This window comes from Strongylocentrotus purpuratus, unplaced genomic scaffold (genome assembly GCF_000002235.5).
Source record: "Strongylocentrotus purpuratus isolate Spur 01 unplaced genomic scaffold, Spur_5.0 spur5_scaffold_18, whole genome shotgun sequence".
Taxonomy (NCBI): Eukaryota; Metazoa; Echinodermata; class Echinoidea; order Camarodonta; family Strongylocentrotidae; genus Strongylocentrotus; species Strongylocentrotus purpuratus.
Window position 1 is genome coordinate 29222750 of NW_022145603.1, and position 8441 is coordinate 29231190.

Below are 8441 nucleotides of genomic sequence, written 5' to 3' on the forward strand. Positions count from 1 at the left end.
TTTTATTTGCTTGTCAAAGGTTTTATAAGCTTCACACTTGTCTCCTGAAAGAGAATCGTTGATTTGTTTGTGTGTATAGTCGCCCGATTAGAATCTGAGAATAATTGTTTTAATTTTAACACCTAGCCTAGAAGTAATCAGTAAGTTGATAATAATGATACTAGTGATCAGTGGCATACGCAGGATTTTTCAAGGGGGGTGTTTAGAAATTGGATGGCATCATTAATGTGACCCCGCAAGGTAGCGAAGGAACTGAACAGGAGAGGGTGTTGGAGGGGGTTATTCACGTCTCGAATTTCGATATCCTAGCTTTAAAAAACCTCAGGTTTTCCTGCATGTTTTGTTCTTCAAGATTTAACAATCACCTCTCACCATGGACGAGAGCCTGGCAGAGCGACTTTAAAAGTGGGGGGGGGGGGGGAAGGGCACCAACAAAAAAGGGCACTTTCTGGAAAAAAAAGGGGGGGGGCACGCACAAAGGGAAACCTCAAAGCAAAAATATACAATTTATAGACATTTTTAGGCCATATGATACCCCTACATTGTGATTAGATTATCAGGGATGATTTCATTGTTTGTTTTTCTCTGCACATGGTCCAAGATACTGCTTAACCCTCACTGTCTCGACATTTTCGGAGATTGCGCCGCAACCGCTTGGAATTTTGAATTGTCGTTTCATGACTTTTTTCCCTCAAGTCTTACGCACATTTTGATACCATTTTCGTTGAAATTGGATATACCTGTAAGGTGTTACATAACAATTAGTATGCGCATGTCATTAAAAAGTGCTATAATTGCATATATATTCATACATGTACAAGCAGAAATGTGAATACAGGTTTAGATTAGGACGATGTATTTCTTCCTAAGTGGGAGATATGAATTGATATCAAATTGCTTTTATATGTTTCTCAAAGTAACTTGATGTATTCACGAACAAAATAATACATTAGAAATAAAACAACAATAAAATACATAAGAAAATAAAATGATGAATTTCGAACTTTTTTCTTCAGAAAAACATTTTGAGATGAAGGAAACATTTATTCAATACATTTTCAAGATTATTCACAAGTCTACAGACAAATATGTTTTCTGTAAAATGCATAAAATTAGCATTTTGCATAAGTAATTAGGCTATGACGACAAAAATTTGCTTAGTAGGAAAAAACTAATTATACCATCTTGTTCCTGACGTAAATATCTACAAACATGCACATTTTTGTGACCTTCGGACATTCAATGGCCGAGATCATAGTGGGGGGGGGGGGGGAGGGGGGGGGGGGCCTCCTTGCCCCCCCCCCCAGTCAGTGAGGTGCTCAAAATAGCTCAGTACAGTAAGGGTTAAGCATCATACTTTGCAGTTGAGTCTGATGGTCTGAATATTTAATTTAAGATTTCAATTTTTTACTTTGTGAAGTCGCAAAGCGAAAAATTACATCTTATAAAGAGGGAGGAAAAATCCTAATCATGAAAGACTTAAAAGATCTTTATATAAGAAACAAAATCATAATAACTTAAAATGCAAGCGTAGTGAGCGAGCTTTGGGTGAAATGAAAGAAAAAGATGCTCTTAGTCGCTTTAAATTAAGAGTACATTTTAGGGTGAGAAGAAAAGGGGGCCCATATCCAAAGGGAAAAGGACACTTAAAGAATTTACAAAATAAGCCATAACAAGTTTTGGGGAAGGATATTCGTGTGCATGTTGATAACGTCGGTCGATAACAGCACAGGAATCAACAACCCTCCCCTCACTATACCAACCTCAATTAGCTCATTGATTTATGAATTGATGTGAATATAGAGGGTGAATGTTGATGATGATGATGATGATGATGATGGTGACGACAAAAATGTTGAAGTTAATCATGATGAGGAAAGTTATGATAATAATCTTGATCAAATTAATATTATGATGATGCTGGTAACAAAGATAGAATGGGATGATTAATGATGATAATGAAGACATTTGATTGAGATTATGAAATGAGGACATTTTATTTGTAATAGGAAGACTAGTTTGTAGGGATTTATTTTGAACTCTTAAACTCCCCTTCATATCCATGATTCATCCCTTTCATTATCCCTCATTCACATTCACCCTTTTCATCCACTTTCCTTTCATATATCTATCTCTCTCTCTCTCTCTCTCTATCTGATTGGTTCAATGTTCACCTGATGCAGTTAAGCTTAAAGTATAATTTACATATACTATGAATATTTTGTTTTGTTTCCTACATCACAGCTTGCGTTATAAGGATGAAAACTTCCTAAGTTGATGAAGTAATTACAGTTTCATGAAAATCTTTTTGAATATTTACTTTAAAAAAATTAGTTATTCATATGTTTTTGTTTTATCATACCGAAGGTGGCTTAGTCACTGTTATCCTTTAGGGCCCTGTGCATATAAATATGAAATTCAACACAATACATGAATGAGAAAATGAAACAACAACAAAATGTAACATTTCCATAAAAAAAACATTACAAAAGTATAATATAAGAGCAAGTAATACGGACCAACAACGTTTGCAAAGTTTGTCATATAAATGTATCAATAAAAGTATGGGAAGGAGAAATTTAAGTTGACTTAATAATTTTGTACTTTTGAATGAGAGCGGTGTCAAATGATGTCATATGATCAACAGCACAAGGTGGAAGTTTATTATATAGCTCCCTCTCAAGGTCATGATATTAATTAAGCTATAAAACAATGTTTCTTGACTAAATCAATTGATTAGCTGTTTCCGTTTGGAAATTTTATCACAACTACATATTCTGAGATTTTCATGGTCTTAGCTATTGTACGGCCGTAGGCGCTATTTGAAATTTATCAAAATCTACCGGGAGCACCGGTAAATTTTTATATTTAATTTTTCTTGAAAGCGGAAATGTTTTAGGGGTTAAATTTTATAGTGCTTATAATACATCCACAGAGGCATCCAAATATATCAAAATTGTAAAGAATCACTATCCACCCATGTTTCTTATCAAGAGAGTTTTTCAGCTTATACATGTATTTTGAAATATTTTGAAATCTGAATGATCAGTTTAATAATTTCACAGACATATTGGCTGCAAATACACTTTCACCTCATTTGGTCTCTTTTATGTACATCATTTAGATTTTAGGAACAGAGTGTCAATTATTTCTTGATGCATAAGTCAAGAGATCACAGGAATATGAATTACCAATGCAGTGATTACAAAATGAACATATACCAAACAACCATTTAGCAAACTAATTAGAAATTGTTCAAAGAATTATTAAAGAGCAATTCCATATATTACATTTACTAGAAAGATATGATATGATTTTTGTATAGGCACACTTTGATAATAATATATATTCCATAACTTATTTTTGTATTTCAATATTTCATGTTATCATTGTGAACAGATTACTGAAATATAACTGAAATACTTTAATCATTCATTTGTCTTGATCATTCGATTAAGTATATTAAGTGTATTAACTATATCTTACATGTATTTTCATCATACTAGGATTATACAGATGATAAATCGCCGACGCCCACGCTGCCAGGCTATGACCCTTAAAGGGCTACAGTGCTCAAGAGATTCAACAAGGCAGTTTGTTCTGCATTATTGCACACAGCATTGTAAGTATATTGCATAAAATGGAAGTAGAATCATTGCCAATAAGAAAGTTTGTATTTTGCACAACTTCAGTATATTCTGATGATCTAATTATTGACAACATACAATGGTATGCACTTCTTGACATTTCAAGTTTCAAGTTTTATTGGTCCACATTTTACAGAAAATATAGACATACATATGAAATACAAAATTATACAATACAACTATAGTATAAATAACCACATCTCAATGATTCTCAATTCATAGAATGTGAGGAACCTATTGAAGCATAGCTGAGGAATGGAAAGAGTCCCTCAGGAATAGCAGGAGGGCTAGGAGAGAAAGTACATCGTTATCGAAGGTAAGTGCTTATTTGAGAAGAGTAAGGACAAACATAATGAAAAATCATGAAAAGTGGTAGTAAATGACATATCTATATCAGTGCATCAAAAATTGATTAGTTTTAGATTGATTGAGAGCTCGTCATGTGACCAGAAATATTTTAACCATTTTAAGGTTGCTCTGAAAAGGTACTAATTGGAAAATACTATTAGGGAGTTGAAATTTTTTGTTGTTGGTAATTTTTTAATTTTTAGTTTAAACATTTCATCAAAATGTTTACATTTCTAAACTTGTATAAATTTGTTTAAATAAAAAAAGAAGTTAAAATGTTAGAAATTATAATTTTAACAATTTTTCTTTTCTTCTTAAATACATTTTGTTGCTGTTTATACAGGATTTAAAAAACAAAAATTATATACCCTAGCTGTCTTCTTCTCAAGGTACTGGTTAAAACTATGGGCCTCAGTGACTATTTTCTTTGGCCATAGTTTTAACCAGAACTTATCAGAACAGTGTATATTTGTATTATATCTATAATAGTGTCTATCTATCCAGGGACGTGATAGAGAAGGACCTGAATCAAGCCGTTTTCCTTTGACCCCATGCTCCAAGCCGCCGGAAAGTTATGCGCTAATCTGCAGCTGTTGACCAGGTGGTGAGATAAAAGAGCGCATGAAATTTTAGGATTTAGAATTCCTACATCAGAAAATGGTATCACAGCAACTGTTCGCTGTCCCTTCCAATGATTTCTCATCCATTGTTGAATGTGTAAAGAGTAGAACAAGCGAACACAAACTTGTGTAATTTCATTCTTTTTTAAACTTGAAAAATACAAAAAACACGCGAAAACACGCATTAGCAAACTTAATGTTATTGAAGATTGTAAATCATGGATCAAATAACGGGACATTAAAGCATGCACAAATTAGCGCATCATCCTAAAATATTGAGTTTTTGACAGGATGTAATTTTTCTTTTACCAACTCTGGCACACAATTTAAAGGTAGGACAGAGTTCTAAATTTGAAAAATTGTTTGATGCACTATTCCCAATAAAATTCCCATATAAAGTTTTTAATTTACACTGTAATTTTGCCGGTAATTTAATATTTTGTAATAAATGTAAAACTGGTGCCGGGCTTCCGAAATTCCCCGCAGTGGAAGCGCGGTTCGGAGCATGGAACTTCAAAGCCAAGTGGAATGTTACACATCCCATTGTTACGCTTTAGAACTCAAGAATGCGTTTGAATAAATTACAAGAGTTTCGCCTCCTGTTCTTTCACCTCCCTGATCTATCTATCTAGCATTGCACAGTAATTCATCAAATATACATAAATCATATCTTGAGCATTGAGTAGTAACAGTAATTAAGTAAATTTACACATTTTATATTCTAATAAGTTAAAAGAATGAAAGGACATTGTTGAAGCATACCAAAATCCTTACTCTATGGTTAAATTATCATAATAAAGTTATAGCCATGTTCAGACAGGGGCTTCCTAGTCTGCGTAAGTTAATCCCTGCAGCAGTAAATATCCCATAAATATTTGACTTACACCATTAGTTGACCATATCCTCTTACTCGGACCAGCTTGCCTCGATTAAGGTAATACGACCTTCCACTGACCCAGTCTTACTCAGCGTATCTTCTAGAAGTCAGGGGCGGATCCAGGAAGTTCCAAAGGGGGGGGGGGGGGTTCCATGCAAATTTTTCTCCGTCAGGGGAAGAAAAAAAATCTTTGTCAAATGGCAAGAGTGTCCTTCTAGAGCCAAAATTGCCCAATGTGGTAATATACAGTGCCCTGTCATGGTCAAAAAATTATTCTTCAATTCCAGCAAAGTGCCCCTCTGAAGCCAATATTGTGTTTTTTCAAGTTGCCTCGTTAGGGGTGAAATATGCATAATCAAGGGGGCAAAAGGGCCCTTTTAGAGCCAAAATTGCTCTTTTTGATTACTAAAAGGGAGGGTTGAGTTCTGGGAAGGGTAAGAAAGTTCTAATAATCTAATTGAGAAATTTGATTAAAGTATTATAACATAATAAAACTTAGGATGAATTGTTTTGAAGGGGTCTATCAAATAGTGTAATTTTTAGCCACATAATACGCTTTCAAGGTGGTCCCTTATCATTACCCATTATACTATTATCTTTTTTATTTTTTATTGTGATAAAACACAGCAGTAAATCACAAATTTTCCAAAAATTTATATTGATTAATCTTGTGTAATTACAAATAGGTTGGAAGATAAAATGGACAATTTCCTGACCCTTTCTAGAACTCAATACCTCCCCCCTAAAGGAAAGTAAATAAATGATTTTGATGAACAAGGCTCAAGCAAAGACCAAGGTCTTTGAACCCACATCGGTATGTGCAGACGCAGAATAACTTTGCGTCATGAAATAATTTATTTTAATTTTCTTTTTTTAATACGAATAAACACGCTAACTGGTTTATTCAGGTATCCTTTGGAACTTCTTATCCAATCAATGCTAATTCTTTAAAAAATGTGATTTTTTTGTTTTGTTTGCATTTTAATTTGTTCAGCGGGAATTCCAGGTATCTCTCTCTCTCTCTGTTAGGGGGCATTTATCCCCCAAACCCCCCCCCCCTGTACGTGCATGCTTGCTAGCTTGGCTGGTGGATGTACCAAAATAAATACCTACAAAGTCACACAATCATTGTAGGCTGTCATTCATCTCCCTATTACCCATCTCTCTCTCTCCCTCTCTCTGTTTGTCTATCTCTCTATCTTTATCTCTCTCTCTCATTCTCTCTACCTTGCTTCATCTTTCTCCTACTGCCTCCACATCTCTTTCATCAATGGGTACCCACCAATTTTCTTTGAAGATGTCTATTCATCTACCTGGACATCTACCTTGCAGATAACCTCCTCCTCCTTACTGAGCAGTTCATCTCACAACATTCAAGAGAAGCCCGCCAGCCAAACAGACTCATCATCCCCATTCAGCTCATCTCACAAGCAAACGACATTCAAGAGAAGCCCGCCAGCCAAATGGACCCATCATCCCCGTTCAGCTCATCTCACAAGCAAACAACATTCAAGAGTAGCCCGCCAGCCAAACAGACTCATCATCCCTCTTCAGTTCATCTCACAAGCAAACAACATTCAAGAGAAGCCCGCCAGCCAAACAGACTCATCATCCCTGTTCAGTTCATCTCACAAGCAAACAACATTCAAGAGAAGTCCGCCAGCCAAACAGACTCCTCATCCCTGTTCAGCTCATCTCACAAGCAAACGACATTCAAGAGAAGCCTGCCAGCCAAACAGACTCATCATCCCTGTTCAGCTCATGTCACAAGCAAAGGACATTAAAGAGAAGCCCGCCAGCCAAACAGACTCATCATCCCCGTTCAGTTCATCTCACAAGCAAACGACATTCAAGAGAAGCCTGCCAGCCAAACAAACTCATCATCCCCGTTCAGTTCATCTCACAAGCAAACAACATTCAAGAGTAGCCTGCCAGCCAAACAGACTCATCATCCCTGTTCAGTTCATCTCACAAGCAAACAACATTCAAGAGAAGCCCGCCAGCCAAACAGACTCATCATCCCTGTTCAGTTCATGTCACAAGGAAACGACATTCAAGAGAAGCCCGCCAGCCAAACAGACTCATTATCCCCGTTCAGCTCATCTCACAAGCAAACATCTGACAATGTAAGGACTGCAAGCTAGCTCCACTAAGTGGTTCAAGAAAAGCACATTTACCAAGGACATGACAGAGAGAAAAGCAGAGGAGAAGAAGGTAAGAACATCACACCAAATTTGAAATAAGGAAACAATTTAAGCAACAAAACAAAACACAAAACAAAACAAAGCAATGAAGACACTTATTTTGTAATCAGTCTTCACTGCAATTTATTTTCTCATATGGACATGTAGCACTTTGTGATTACAATTAAGATTGCTGTCTTAATAATAATAATAATAATAATAGGCATTTCTATAGCGCCATCTATCTAGACAATTCTATTCCGAGGCACAGAACTGTTACATTATTATTTTCACTTAGATATAAAGCTAATCTATCAGTTTTTCAAACATAAAAAGTGTCGTGGCATGGCCGACATTTAAATCTGGACCATCATCGTCAGCATATGACCTCAGAGAGAATTTTGTTAGGCTGACAGACTTTTGATGTAATGTTACTTTGAACTCAAATAAGTATAATTATAAGTACATTATTTCTTGTCTGCATCAGGAAATCTGATTTCCACTGGTTGGTATGTACAAGTAATGCAATATAAACATACACGTAAAGAGACAAAATACATACATAACATACCAAAATAACTGAAAAATACTGATGTTACAAGTACATGTAAATGCCTTTCATGATCGATACTGGCATATATGAAGTTAAACAGTTAATCCACATGTTCCAACAATAACTTTGCTATGTCTATGAGCCTGGGAAATGATAACAAAGACTATATAGATTATAATTTTTAAATCATGCTGATGTTTATGAGCGGGAAGG

At 35.4% G+C, this 8441-nt stretch overlaps 1 long non-coding RNA gene across 3 annotated transcripts; it reads left to right on the forward strand.

Annotated features, from left to right (window-relative positions):
- The first annotated feature begins 3448 nt into the window (after positions 1 to 3448).
- On the forward strand, positions 3449 to 6958 carry LOC115925341. Of its 3 annotated transcripts, none has more exons than XR_004064641.1 (3): positions 3449 to 3622; positions 3870 to 3963; positions 6790 to 6958. It is a non-coding gene; the product is annotated as an uncharacterized LOC115925341 (long non-coding RNA). The 3 variants fall into 3 exon arrangements; XR_004064642.1 differs by having other exon boundaries at positions 6825 to 6958; XR_004064643.1 differs by lacking the exon at positions 6790 to 6958 and adding an exon at positions 4500 to 4530.
- The last annotated feature ends 1483 nt before the right edge of the window (positions 6959 to 8441 follow it).